Source organism: Schistocerca cancellata, chromosome 3 (assembly GCF_023864275.1).
Source record: "Schistocerca cancellata isolate TAMUIC-IGC-003103 chromosome 3, iqSchCanc2.1, whole genome shotgun sequence".
Lineage (NCBI taxonomy): Eukaryota > Metazoa > Arthropoda > Insecta > Orthoptera > Acrididae > Schistocerca > Schistocerca cancellata.
This window is the reverse complement of record NC_064628.1, coordinates 455,099,281-455,114,344: the sequence shown is the minus strand read 5'-3', so window position 1 is coordinate 455,114,344 and position 15,064 is coordinate 455,099,281.

Genomic DNA, 15,064 nt, shown 5'->3' with positions numbered 1-15,064 from the left:
TTTCCTACAAGGTAGAACGCTGTGTAGACGGCTCACAGCCCACCAAAGGCTGGTGACCTGCTGCTGTTCTCATAGCAAGGATTTGTTAGCGAGAGATGCGTTGAATGGACTTTGTTCACCACCTCACTGCAAGGTGAGACCTTATCCCAAAATGAACTGAGGAAACTATTTTAAGAACTAAGAACGTTGTTGTGCGCGCAGTTTTGGTTAGTGGCTTACTTCAAAGGCGTGCGTCGGATAAGGCTTTGGATAAAAGCATGTGCCAAAGTTATATAAATATAAGACTGAAACTGAATTTTCATTGTGCGTATTTCTATTGTTTTTTGCTTGATTGGGCAATTTTGTTCTTGTGGCAGTTCATGAAAGCACGCATGCTCAAGCTATGATAGTAAAAGGTTACTGGGGCTTTAATAATGAGTCTTCACGAATCCATGGTACTTTCGTGCGATATTTACACTGTAGTGGTTGATCGGCATAAGCTGTCATGTTGGCAGTTGCATAGGCATTTCACCTTTCAACACCCCCAGACCCCCTCTCTTCAACAAATCCTTACTAGTTTCCCTCCCTGCCCCCCCCCCACCCCCCCTCAAGGAAAATGAGCTGATCGGCCGCATTTTCAGGTGTTTCCTGTAGGTAATATAGCGTCATTATTGTGAAAGGCGGATCAAAGCAGAGAGCAGTAGAGGGGCGCTACAGACAAAAGTTCGGGAACCCATGCAACGCATTACTGTGCAGCCCTGCAGTCAAAAAGGAAAATACCATGAAATTTACTCTCCGTTTTCAAGGTCCCTACCGAATCATACGTTTAACCCCTCCCGCCTACGCACAGATTCAACTAATTGACCGGTGTGTAACAGCTAACTCTGACGTTATCAGGGAAATGCTGTGCCAACCCATCCTGCCGCTGTGACAGAAGAACCCAGGGACGAGCTGCTGCTGATAGGACTGCACCAGAGAAGAGGAAGATTCCCCCACCTCAGGCAAGGCCTAGTTATGGCCTCCATTCTAGACACTCTTATGAGCTACATGCGTGTGACTTGTTTTGTCTCGATTAACAAAGCATGTATTCATGTAGTTCTGATGCTTTGGTGAAGCATCGCTAATTGTTATATTTCTATTGTTGTACTGCAAGACCCATGGACCTCTGAAACCGTACAGCACTTTACTCCTCTCGAGACTGACGCCATGTGACTCAGTGAAATGCTTTACCTTGCAATGTTCCACCACACCACTTAGTTGCGACGCGCAAACTAAATAATATTGTCTGTATTTTTATTTCTGACCTTTTGTAGATGATGTGTGATATCTGTAGATGCAGAGGAAGTGAATGTGGGACCTACCTGCCCTTTACAGTGAAACTATTTGTAGCCTTAAAGCTTTGTCTTTTCGCATGAGAACTGTTATATTGCCCTATGAGAGCCAACTGTTTGATGGGTTTATGCGAGTGATACGTGTCCTGAACAATTATCTAAGTGCTATGAAAATGAATTTCAGACCTGGTGTAGGTGTATCAGATGAAGTATCGGTGGTATCAACCGATTTCCTCGTTAATGGTGTAAACAGTGAAACAATGAACCAGATAACCTGATACATTATACTAACTGCTATAGCATGGATTTTGGGCACCTCCTGCTGGGTCCTTAGAAGAGCACTGGTACGAAGCCCTGTATTTGTACTACCAGTACAAATGTTCTGGGCACTACACAATGAGGTTTGAATAGCTTGGCTCGAGCCCCCATGTGCTATGGCACTAAAAATATATATATATTTGTTACACTCAGCTTAATTGAGTGGCCCAGAGATATGGCTGGTCTCAATGTTTGGCTACGTTTTTCGTCATAGGTTGCCAGCTCACACCAGACGTAAACTGAGTTCTTAAGCTGACATAAAATATAACAAAACAATGCAGACAGGTATTACGGTGAAATTTAAAATATTGAGTCACTCACGTTGATTTATAATTTGAACAAGTTTTCTTCGATATATTCACTAAATACTCAAAATGCAGTCTGACGGGCTTTTACATAAGGGCGGCCTTTAACAACTGATGCTACAACACTTCACTGTAAAATTCATATGTGACGATCACGGCACTCGACAGTCTCTTCACATTTCATACCACACACTCTTGTCTGCTGTCCTAAACCACTATATTGCGCTCCACTCTTTCGAACCTTATATACTTGTCCTCGAACGTGGATACCAACCCACTACTACCCCCACATGCACGTCCGGCTCTTAGCGTTGCTCAGAACCCAGTTTCATCAAAGATGGCTGTCCTATGCACCCTCGAAACGACTGCAAAAATCAAAACAATGTTTGCCAAAAATTACGAATATTCCAAAACTAAACACTAAAACATATATGATATGTTGAAAAATATAGAAATTTTACGGGCAATAAAAATTTAAAGTCCAATTTTTTGTATCTTTCACCTTTTTTCCACGAATAATGTTCTTATGGTGATATTTTGCTTTTCCCATATTTTTGACACTAAACATAAATAAACAAATAAAAATACATACTTAATTACTCATCTCTCTCTTTAAACTTTCGAATGCTGCCTCTAGTTTCGTCTCTTTAAATTTATTTGTTAGAAAAACCAGTCTCTGTCGAATCCCATATCCTTACCTCTCATTCAAAAATGGTACACACTATGCTAAATCGGCTATGATCGCTCCATGCAGCTCTACTAACCGCATCCGTTATATCTTTGTTTGTATTAATTGGCCAAAGCATTGATGAGATATTAGCTTTTGAATTTCCACAAATTCACAACTTTTAAACTATTGTATGTTTTTGTGGTGCATCTAGATAATTTAGCTTCACATATTTTTGTGTCCTCGAGTGCCAACTCGCATCTGCGTGTCACTCTTAGTTTTGTTTTTATCAATATTTCTGTGGCATATAAATTTCTCCAAATTCCAAACACGGTCTACGGGGTGTCCTCTCGGATTATTCCGAGGCCGCGTAACGCTAGCCGCTCGCCACGGCCCCGTAGCAGCCGCCAGCCACGTGCCCTGCTGCTGGAAACTGCTGCTCTGAACTCCCGCCACAGCTTGTACGCTCACATCAGTCTCATATGCAGAACCCAAGTATACTTATACCTTTAGGCACTGACTTCTGTGCCATTAATATGGCTAAAAACTACTGCTTGTGGGCTGAATGAACCACTGATACTGTTCCTCTATTCTTCACGACCTTTCTACGAACCACCGCAGCCCACATGGTAAACTACAGTATTGTTAACGGTAGATAATGCCAGCAGAAAGATGTAGTACGAGTATATGCTTCAAATGGCACAGCATAACTTTCAGCTGTCAAGCTTACAGTCACATGCGTGCAGTGTGTCACGTGCTGCAGCCAGAGATTCCATTAAGATTCACCTGCCCTCTGGCTTACTGCACTCGGCCGCCAGGTGGAGATCCTTCTCTCCATAACTTCTCATCGCTGCTGGGCCTGCATCTCTTCAATTCCGCCCCTCCCCCTCCCCTCTCACTATTCTTATCCATCTCAGTCCACAGCGCTGCAATCCTCCTCTCGCCCCACCCCCAAAAACGGGCACTGAAGACATAACCGAAAGTCCCTAGCTGTCTTTGCTATTACGAAATTGATTTGCATTTTGCGAACCCAGATTGGCATCACATGGTTGTGAGAGATAAAACTTTTTCTAACTCCAGGCCTAGAACCCCGATTTCGCGCTTGTCACAAGTGGTTGTCTTAACCATATCGGTTATCCGAGCACACCACCAAGACTCATCCAAACTTCCATTTGTCACATTGTCCACAACTCTGATGCTTCGACATTTCATGGTACCTGTACAGGGAGAGAAAAATATAAATGCATCTCTGAAGAATGTTGCAATATGAAGATACAGACTACTTAAACACAGACATGGTAACCATCAATGATGTATCCGTACCTCAATAGCCCGAAATGAAGATAAAATATTTGCCTCCTCCCTTGCAGGAATCTCTAAATTTGCAAATGCAAGGGTTGGGGCCTAATGTGTGACTTTGTATGACATTCGGAAGTTTCGTTGAGTCTTGGAGGCGTCCTAAGATAGTCGAAGTTGTTAAGGGGACCGCTCATAAGGGGAAATCCGGTTCGATTCCAAGTCCGGCACAAAATTTTCATCTGTGGCAAACAGCTGACATCAGTCCGGATGCACAAAACGCTAATCAATTTCATAACATTTACAACAGCTATAATTATATAAGTAGTGTCACTGCAATGTGAAGATACAGACCATGTATAAACACAAACACGGAAACCATCAAGACATCCTTGCTATGATGGCATGTTTATCAGAATGGCAGCTGGTAGTAGTTTTATATAATGAAGCCAACTTATACCGAACATCTGCATAGCGTCTAGTGACTCTCCTTGACTCCTCTGCAATAGGAACGCTTAGTGTGGAACAAGTATTAACAAGCCAGCTGTAAGTACAGTTTCTGCGTGTACAACCCGCTATATGCCAAAAGGATACTTTCTCCTAGGTCCCAGAATGCACTTGAAAACTGTGTTGGTCCCCCTCAGTAGTGCTCCCATGCTTGGAGTCCCTTTCTTTTTTGCAGTCTTCTAGTTTCACACACACACTACCAACAAATGTTTGAATTTTACTCCTTCTTAATGCACGATCTCCGTCAAAAGTTTCGCAGGTACATGAGATTTTATTTACGATGGAACTGGACCATCTTGTGTGTATGATTGAAAAATATTGCTATAATACGCACAGCATCGTAGACTTCAATTTGTGGTTCGATGTTGCGGACTTATGCTTTACAGATTTTTCTCCGGACGGAGGAAAACACCACTTTGACTCTGTATTGTTTTTGCAATCCGCGGTGTCAGCCGTTGAGACCCCACTCAGAAGGTAATGGTGCAATCTGACATATCAAAAACACTCTGAAACTGCAGTCAAAATTTTAGCTGCTAAGGTGCAACGCAAGTGCTTTAAAAAAGTGCTAAAGTTAGTCATATTTGCCGTATGAAGAACCGCTTACAACAGTAATTTCTGCAGCCCTTCCTGCCAAGCGCGCCAATTAGCGAATAACAGACGCAGCCATCACCAAAGGACGTAGCGCCGCGTGGTCCTACGCGGACTTTTAAGCACTTAAACCACACTAATCATTAACTGCTTGAATAGCTTACAGTTTATATCGAAGTCTAATCTTGCAGATGTAATTTTTTCACAAGTGACTGGTATAAGAAAGAAAATCGAGACAATGTATGAGGTTACATTACAGACGACATCCACCAATCGGGACCTTTAATGGTAGACATGAAATATTTTATAACGATTCCTGTAACACAGCTCTTAATATAATTACGTACATTTTACTAACAACGAAACTCTAATCATCACAGAAATATAAGGTGTCTCTTGGATTACGGAAACAAGCACCTTCCTAGCACCAGGAACGCCTGACACAGTAAAAATCAATGCATTCAGGTAATTCACAGTAATAACTACATTTATTTTGACAAATTTGGTATGGAGGAAGAAATAGTAGTGACCGTTGCATATTATACTGCGTACCAGACATATCAAATTCGCAAAACTTGGTGATGCAAAGTGACAATGTACAGTCGTGGACAAAACGAGCGAGACCCCTCGCCTTTTCGTTATGCTGATCCGCACCGCTTTAAAGTCTGCTACACAGCATAACAGGCAAGGCGACGAAGTGCTACCAACATACTATGCACTTGCGTGAAATTGACAAACTATCTGAACTTTTTTAGGCTGTTTTCAATAATTTGTAAGACTATATTAATGCTGATTAGTGTGTTAAATACAACACGTAAATATAAGACAGAATGAAGGAAGAAACGCTAATTGGTATGAACTGTACCAATAAAAATGAATTTCAACTTATCGAGATAACATAACTGTTTTAGTAAGACAAAGAACGCCGGATCGTTACGAATTAGCAAAATATTATCCGCTTTCGGCCGCGAAACGGTCTGTGTCAACGTTCAGACCAGTCCTACTGGATTACCGTTGCTGACCTACCATGAAAGTGTGCAAATTTAGCAAAGCGTGAAGATTCATAACGAAATTCAGTTAAAAATCATTCAGTGCCACACTTAAGTCAATTCCATTATTGACAGAAGCGGAAAAAGTAGGCAGTAACATGTATGAAATTCTACAAGAGTGTCATATTGACATGCACAGGGCGGCAGTACAGAATAAAGGTAGCGATAAAAAGTATTGAGGGCGCGAGAATTTCTTAAAATTGCTTTACTGATATTCTACCTGCCTCCATCGAGATTAGAACCGAAAACAAACCAGACCTTCCTTTCACTACGCTAGCAGCCAACCCAGGCAAACAGCCCTCTATTATTACCCCAGACATGAATAAGCCGGCAATTTCGCAATGAAAATGGTAAAATGATCTACAGATTCTGTTCCATAGAGCTTTCTGGGCTCAAAAACATGAATTTTCTTCCTTTATGTCACCGCTTATGTGATAATCATTCGGGATGTTTATCGAAATAACAAAATACTCTTATTAGAGGGTAAATTTAGTGGGATAATTCTGCACCACCTCAGGAAATAAACGGCTACATAGCTGCCAAACATATTCTACACTGTTTCGAATTCTCCACTAGACTCGCCACAGCCAGAAAACGTTCATTAGCCTAAGTGTTTCTTAAGCTACCTAGCAATGGGAATGTTCGCACTTCTAAAACACGGTAGCATTAATACTGGGATGTGAATTACAACGTGTATAGGCAAATGGATTCTATTTGCATTCCTGTAAACGTGATTTGGATCGAAAGCGTAGCTACGATTAATATGCTGATGTATCGACTACAACTAGAACATTTCGAATAAAGAGTAGGGGGTGTTATTTATGCGGCCCTCATCTTCAGTAGCTGTCGTAGCTGTTTTCGTTGTTAGGATTTCGTCACCTAAACCGGTAAAAACGGAACCCTACTAGTCTCACTTTCTTGACCGTCTATCGGTCTACCCAACCGTCTATCGGTCTGCGCCAACTTATAGGGAGGTTCCCTTGTTAGCTATGAAACAACTGTAGCGAAACGGAGCATCCTCGTTATCCATGTGATGGATAAGACGACTAATTCGCAACATAAATGTCAGTGTAAGCATCAATTTATGTTGGAACGTGCTTCCTGGACCAAATAACATACGTTTCCTACGTCTTCAATACGAATCATGAAGCAAATGTAATTTAAAGGACATAAAAATATCGAGTGATTTTACTAACATAATTATAAACCACCCACGAACATAAATCGATGATCACATAGTTGTAAAAAAGTAGTCTACAGTATTGCCATTGTCCATTATACTAGCAGCAGGAAGAAAACGTACGCTCAGCTGTGATGAGATATCTTGCACTGACGAAGCTCGCGCTTCGAAGACACCACAGCATCGTCTGCCACCATTTCATGGGAAACGAAATATCTCAAGTGTACAGCCTTAGACATAAAAACACCGCCGGCGCAAGCACCGTGCGATCCGCGATATGACGCCGTTGAAAGCACGGCTAACCCGCGCCGGAAAGCTGTTAATATCATCTGATGTTGCTAACAAGTTATTTACTTCTGGTGAATGATTTTCTGCGCAGTTCATTTAAGATAGAATAACTAAAATATATTTGATGTTACGGAAGACGAAGGACGCCTAATTCATTTCCCTCTCTTTACTTATGATGTTACATTCGCAATCTGAGCATACGTATTATCCATAACCACACTTTAGCGCCACACAGATACGTGAATGAAACACATTGGAGTACAGTTTTAGACATAAAAACTGACCGCTGGCCGCCTGCCACAGAGACTAAGTCCGAGTCTATTCACTTAACGTAGCCAATAAAACTGACCGGCCATCTGCACAATATGGGAACACTGTAAGATGCGGAAGCGTTAGGAGGAAGTGTTGTCTACTTCCGAGTTGTTCTCGGATTGTGTGAGCCCGTGGTCTAGTGCTAGCCGGCACGGTAGCTCAGCGTGTTCGGTCAGAGAGCCGGTTGGCCTCTGTAATAAAAAAACTGAGTGGAAGGATCAACCACCGAACTTGAACAGGATGTCCTGCGACGTCCGCAACGACCAAACACAACGATCAATAATGAACAATAAGAAAAAAAAGAAAAGAAAAAATGGTAATCGTCATGCATTCTAAGCTTATGGTCGCCTGTTCGTGTCCAACTATTTTTTTTTTACCACATTTCGGTCTAAAGTTATGATTCTGATTGACCATCGAAGATAATTCGCTTAACATTCTACCCACCAGCAACGACAAGTATTCCAGAAACAATTCCGCAGGACAGCTCGTGGCTGCGCCGCGATCATAACAGCTTCCGTTCGAGCGTTTCCTCGCGCTGCAGCGGCTACCGGCCACCGGCCAGACGCCACCCGCCGCCTGAAATCCGGCGCCGCCCATGTGAACGCGGCGCCGCGTTGTCAGTGTATGTATCAACCGTCATTTTCGAATTTGAAGTTATAGTTATCATCTTGCAGTTAAGCACTGGATTTTGCATACTTGAAAATCATGAACTACAGTTAAGCATTGTAAAATTGAGTCGCAAGTGGAAAAAGGTGTAACATCTGCAACACAACGTTTACTTTTGGTATAACAGAGGGGTGAATGCAGAGGAGGCAGCTAGAAAGATTTGAACTGTGTTTGGAGCGAGTGCTTTTGGTAAAAATACGCCAGAAAAAGATATTCGTGTTTCAACAAAGATCGTTCTGGCATGAATGATTTTCCACATTAAGGAAGTCTCGACTACTGATAGATGTGATAGATTACTATTTAACCATCATGCGATGTTTGCATTCAACAGGCAAAGTTCAGAAGTCTGGTGTAGGAGTACTGCATGCTCTAATTCGAAACAACAAAAATCAATGGAGTGACTATTATTGAACGTCATCAGGTCACTCATCGACCATTCCTATGCAGTACTGTTACTGGTGACGTATTTTGTTGCCTTTATTGTCAACTTCCTAAGAAGAAATAAAGGCTGTGCCCCACCAAAAGACGTAAACTCGAGGAAAGAGTAACGTGAACATGATATTTTACATCTGATAATTCCAAAAGTGTGTTTTGGGCTACGAATTCTGCCCCCAGGGTGTGTGCAACACAGCTGGCATTTGTTGCCACAACTGAGACACCTTTCTTTCGCAGTGTAAGAAAATCGAGCAACAAAACTACATCACCTGTGCTACTGTATGATAACGCACTATGTTGATTTGAGAAACAAAACAATCCAGGAGATTGATAGAAAAGTCGTCTGTCAGGCACTTGTATTGATAGGGAAGTCCTCTCTCAAGCACTTGTCCCTCTCGTCTTATATTTGTAAAATTTTACCTTTCCCGCTCTTGATCGATCAACCGTCAAGGCAATTCATTTCTAGACGGAAATACTCTTAAAACTACTCTGGTTTAATGACATCGTTAGAACCAGTAGGTTTCTACAGGCGTAGAATTTGTAAACAACTTTAGCATTGTCAGATCGTTTTAGATATCGTGAAAGAAAATTCTGCTGCTGATTAATTTCTCTTTGATAATTACTGTTGCGTTTAGTAAACTAATGGAAAATGCAATTAAAATATTCACTGTACTAATACAAATTAAATTCAGCTTCCTACAGAAACATCACGACGGCAGTCTATCTTAATAAAGTATTAAGTGTCTGTGAGACGATTGAACCTATTTTAACACGAATTAGGAGGATATTACCAACTTTTGACTTCGAAAAGATCTGTATTTATTTCATTTCCTGTACCATTCGCAAGTATTATGAAAATGTGACATTTCATAGGTAAAATTATGTATTCACAACAACAAAAAATATGTCGGTAGAAAACGAAAGTGGCATTATGAATTTGGCAGTACCGTAAGGTTTTCGCTCTGACACTAAGAGTTACTGAAAGTAGCAAGACGAATTTTGCTCGAGCGTTGTCTTACGATTCCCTTATTGAGTTTTTATCAGCCTGCTTGTAGCTGTGCTACAAAAGAATTAAAAATCTGGCTTTCAGCGAGTCGCGAATGGCGAACGAAAGCAGCTTGCACCTGTTAGCTAAGCATGTTACCTGGGAACTGGTTTTTTCCTAAACTGGGAAGACGTCCATTTGTGGTTGAATTGTTGGCAAATGTCAGTCAGACGTGTGCCGTTGGTCTAAGCGTTTCGGTGTGTTGAATTTGTACCAAAGATTTTTCTACAGATTTTTTCTGCCCAAATAGAGAGTTGAAGTTTCCCATTAGTATTTTCACGTCATCCTGGTGAATTTTGCTCATAGTATTTTCGACTTGGTTCCAGAATTTTTCCCATGCACTTCTAAGCGCTACAGTCTGGAACCGAGCGACCGCTACGGTCGCAGGTTCGAATCCTGCCTCGGGTATGGATGAGTGTGATGTCCTTAGGTTAGTTAGGTTTAATTAGTTCTAAGTTCTAGGGGACTGATGACCTTAGAAGTTAAGTCCCATAGTGCCCAGAGCCATTTGAACCATTTGAACTATTTAACACAAAATGACATTAAAAATTTAAGTTATTCACGAGCAGCTAGTTGAGAATATGTATGAACATTAAATGACACGACGAACCGTCTTGTTCTGCATATGGATTCAAACCCAGCTCATGCAGACTAAGCAAAGATTTCGTGACTGACGGAAACTAACAGTCATTCCTGATTAGGCATACAGAGAGTGATATACCTCGATTTTAGACAGTATCAGTTAGCAAATATCAACTTTAAATTGCATAACGCAAACACTTTTAACAGACGCGAATTCCTACCCAGCATCTATTGTCCCTGTTAACGAACTACGAGAGATGTTAAATATTGCTTCTTCACAAGTAACTTACTTGAAATGCCGTGAGGTAAAGTTGTGTGTTGGACACGGATTCGAACCCGGAACCTAATCGGATTGCCATCGAAGCACAGTCAAATGTGACATATCGGAATTTCGCGGCAGTAACTAGATGTTTTAACTGAAATGACGAGACGAAACATTAATTTTTTCCTTCCCAGGACTCCAACCCGGCACCTATCGCTGTTATATTCTAGAGAAAACTAACGTTAAATATGGGTTTGTTGCACCAGCAGTGACATGTGAGCATGTTTGAACTGAAATAATATGACGAAGAGTTCAGCGCTCACTGGGAATAGAGCCCCACACATATCGTTGTTGACTACACACAAAGAGACGTCAGCTACCGAATTTTTCTCCACCAGCTGCTCAGAATAGCATCTTGAACTTACAGTCATCTCGCAAATAGTTCTGTGTCTCACTGGGAGTTAAAAACGTCGGATATCGTTAGTGTTGACAGCGAATGAAAATACATTAAAAATCAAAATTATTATCCACCAGCAGATAGGTGTTCTCATGCTAGAGCTTGATAATACACAATTAAATCTTTAGTGCCGGGCCAGGATTCGATCCCATTCACGCATAATATGTGAAGGTGTTGAGGAATCTGCAGTTTTGAACAAACAACAAATTGTAGTCGAGCTGTATTGCCACGAAGGGATCAAATATCGCGTTAAGGGCGGTCTGAGTTGCATTTCCAGTTCAGAACCAATTTTATCGACATACAGAAGCTCAAATAAAAGATGGAATAAGTGTCCTGTGACCATACATAGCGTTTGTGTCGTCACTTGAAATAAATAACTAGTATAAGAAAGGTTACTGGTGATAGAGCTTCTACATGTCGCCACTCCAGACTTTATTGTGGTTCAACCTTCCGTCTACTTGGTAAAGAAGGAATATCATCTTTAATGTGAATTTTCAGACCACGCAGCCATTATATCTCCTTCACTTGGTGTAGCCAGGAGAGAATGGAATCTGTCTCTCCCTATCTAAAATCATTGACAGAAGTGGGAATCGAACCCAGACCATAGGTATAACAACCTACCATCCGTCCAACAGACCACGAAATCCTCTTCTCTGCGAGTCATTTTTCTATCGTAACGCAGTTGCGCCACACTGGATGAGAATTCTGACACACAGGCTCCCTGTAGTAATTTGCAGCATGTTCAGTAAATTCATTTACTTGGTTGACCGAATCACCATGAACTAGCTGCCTCGGCTACCCAGTGCATACATTCGACTATTTTGTAATCACAGAAATAAAATCACGTTACTGCCACCTACACACAACTGCCAACATTGTAGGATGCAGAAGTTTAAATAAGAAGTGTTCCTTTCCACTTGAGCTATTCTATTACGCTATCTGTTACTAGAAAACGTCGTTCAGTCCAAAAGAAAAGCTGTAACTGTTTGTCTCTCAGAAGTCAAGACCTGGCCATATGCATAATCTCACAGTGCTGTGGAATCCAAAAGTTCTGGAGGAATAGTTGCCGAGCTCTGGAGCTGTTGTAGCTATGTGTCAGCTTGTAGCATAGATAAGATGTCGCGAGTTCGAATACATGCAGTACTACATTTTTTAAAACGCAATTCTGCTCTCTGCTGAAGTTATCAATCTAATGGAACTTTGAACATAATTCCCTTCACTTCTCAACCCAAAGTAGTCGCATGTGGAAAAAGGACTAACTACTGTGACATTTTGTTCTATTCAGTTTAATAGACAGCAGGCAGCAGATGCATCTCGAAGATGAGCAGGGAGAGTGCATCGTGCCATAATATGTCAGAAAAGTATTTTCTACATTAGCCGTCGTGTGGTAGTGATATTTGATTCTTCTTCAAACTTTGATTGACAGCTTTAACTCAGAACAAATTTTCTACATGCATGTAATCAATAAACTGCATGTGCATTGTCAGACTGTCATAGGTAACATCAGAGAATTCGCATATATCGTTGATGATTAATTTCTCTCTCATATTTACTATTGTTTTAACAACACTAAAGGAAACCTTACGAAAATTGTGCACTGTATTATAAGAAATGAAAAAAAACTAACCATGATAACCTTACGACGAAAGTATCTGTACACAAGCATGCCTCTATCGACACGAATTAATAAAATTCTACTCACTTAGATTTTGATTGCGTCTGTGTTTAATTGGTATGCTGTGTCATACTCAAGAGGTATGCAAATGTGGCATTTCATAAATATAGTTACGTATTCCTAGAAACCCAAAATTCGCTTGTCAGCAGCGGAAAGAGGCGTTACCTGTTGTGCAGCATTGTAAGTTTTTCAACATTGCACTATGAGCTGAAAGCATTTTCTTGCGATTTCCTTATTGATGTTTGATCTGACTGCTTGTAGCTCTTTCACAGAAGGGATAAAAACGTTTCAGTCAGTGAGACTGGAACTGCGAACCATAACAGACGCTGTTTCACAGGTCAGCACGTTACCACAGAGCTGGCGAGGAGGTATGGGTCTCAGCTTCCTATTACGACGGCAATAGTAACTAGAACTCGTAAACCGCTATTTAAAGGTCGAGATTAGTTGCGATTTCCACCTGCAACGACTTTCCTGGGCTGAAAACCGTAAATTTTCAATCTTTTGTTACCCTTCAAGCTATAATAACTCAGATTATTCAATGGAAATGACAGGTAAAATCAAGTGAACTTTGAGGCTTAATTCCGTGCACACCAGGAAGTAACTCGTCGATCACAGAGTTGCCAAACATACGTTGCCTTGTTGCCAAATCTCAGTTACAGTACCAGCAGGAAGAAGACGAACCGATGTGATCCTACAGCGGTCTGGGAAGTGACCATAGCTGGTGTCTCCAAGTCGCGGCTGCTACGGCCTGGAATACGTAATGCGTCTGATTCGCTTTCTGTAACTAGGTTTAGGGACTGGAGCGTAGTTACTAATAATACTCAGAACTGACTGCAAACTGAGCATCATAAATCAGTAACTCTCATTATTGTTTTTATATTTCTTTCGTAAGTGCACTCAAAACTAAGAAAGTCATTCACAGGCGTTTTCGTGCCTCGCCGATAGTCGAGCACAACATACAAATAAAAATAAAAAAGAATGTGTGTGTGTGTGTGTGTGTGTGTGTGTGTGTGTGTGTGTGAGAGAGAGAGAGAGAGAGAGAGAGAGAGAGAGAGAAGAGAGAGAGAGAGAGAGAGAGAGAGAGAAATAAAAAGCAATGAGAGAGAGTGTAAAAAATTGTTGTAAAGAAATTGAATCATGGTATTTAAAGAAATCTTTCATTAAAATGACACGTTCCACATCATTACGAAATGTCGTATCCATGATCTATGGAACAAGAGTTAATCTAATGTAATCTAATCTAATCTAATCACATCATATTGATGATTAGCCATGAAGAGTCATGAATTACCGAAAGTTTTGCCAATACCAGTAACCAAATCTAAACTTGAAAATAAAAGACGACAATTTTTGTAATAAACCGTGACTCCTATCAAGACCCTTTCATCCCTGTTATCTAACCACGAAAGATGTCTGATATACCTCCATTCTGAAGTAACAAAGTGTGCATGCATTTAAAGATGAAGTGCATGATGTGAAGTTCTGTGACGGAGATACGAACCCAACACGTAATCCGATTGTTAACTAAGAAAAATCAAATGTTACGTATCGGTTTTTCTTACGAGCCGCTAGGTGTCTGAATCTAAAATAAGGATACAAACTTTTGTGCCTAAGCGACAATCGAACTGCACACCTACCGTGCATCCACGAATATAGCTTAAGTATCAGTTGCTTACTCATGAACAGTAAGATGTGTGCGTGTTTGACCAGAAATAACGACACCTGTTGCGATTGTTGGCAACACATGAACAAGACATTGAAACTGCGCGTTAATTTTCACTAGCAGGTGGGTGTGCACTTGATAAAGCTAGAAATGAAATTATGAATATTTTTGTACTGGATCAGGTTTCAGACCCACATACTTACCTTTGGAGGAGACCTAGAGAAGATTGCAGTCTTGGGAAAAGGAACGAAATGACTGAACTATACTGTTCCGAGAGATTCAGATCCTCGAAAGAGGAGATACGAATTCGAATCACAGTCCAGCACCAAATTTTTAAACGTCTCTAGTTCAATCAAGTACAAGTAAAATAAGAGCCCTGTCCCTTTAAATGGCTATCGGTTCATCAAATAAAATAAAATTTTCTAATGTAAGTAAGCTTACTGGCGACTGTATTTCTTT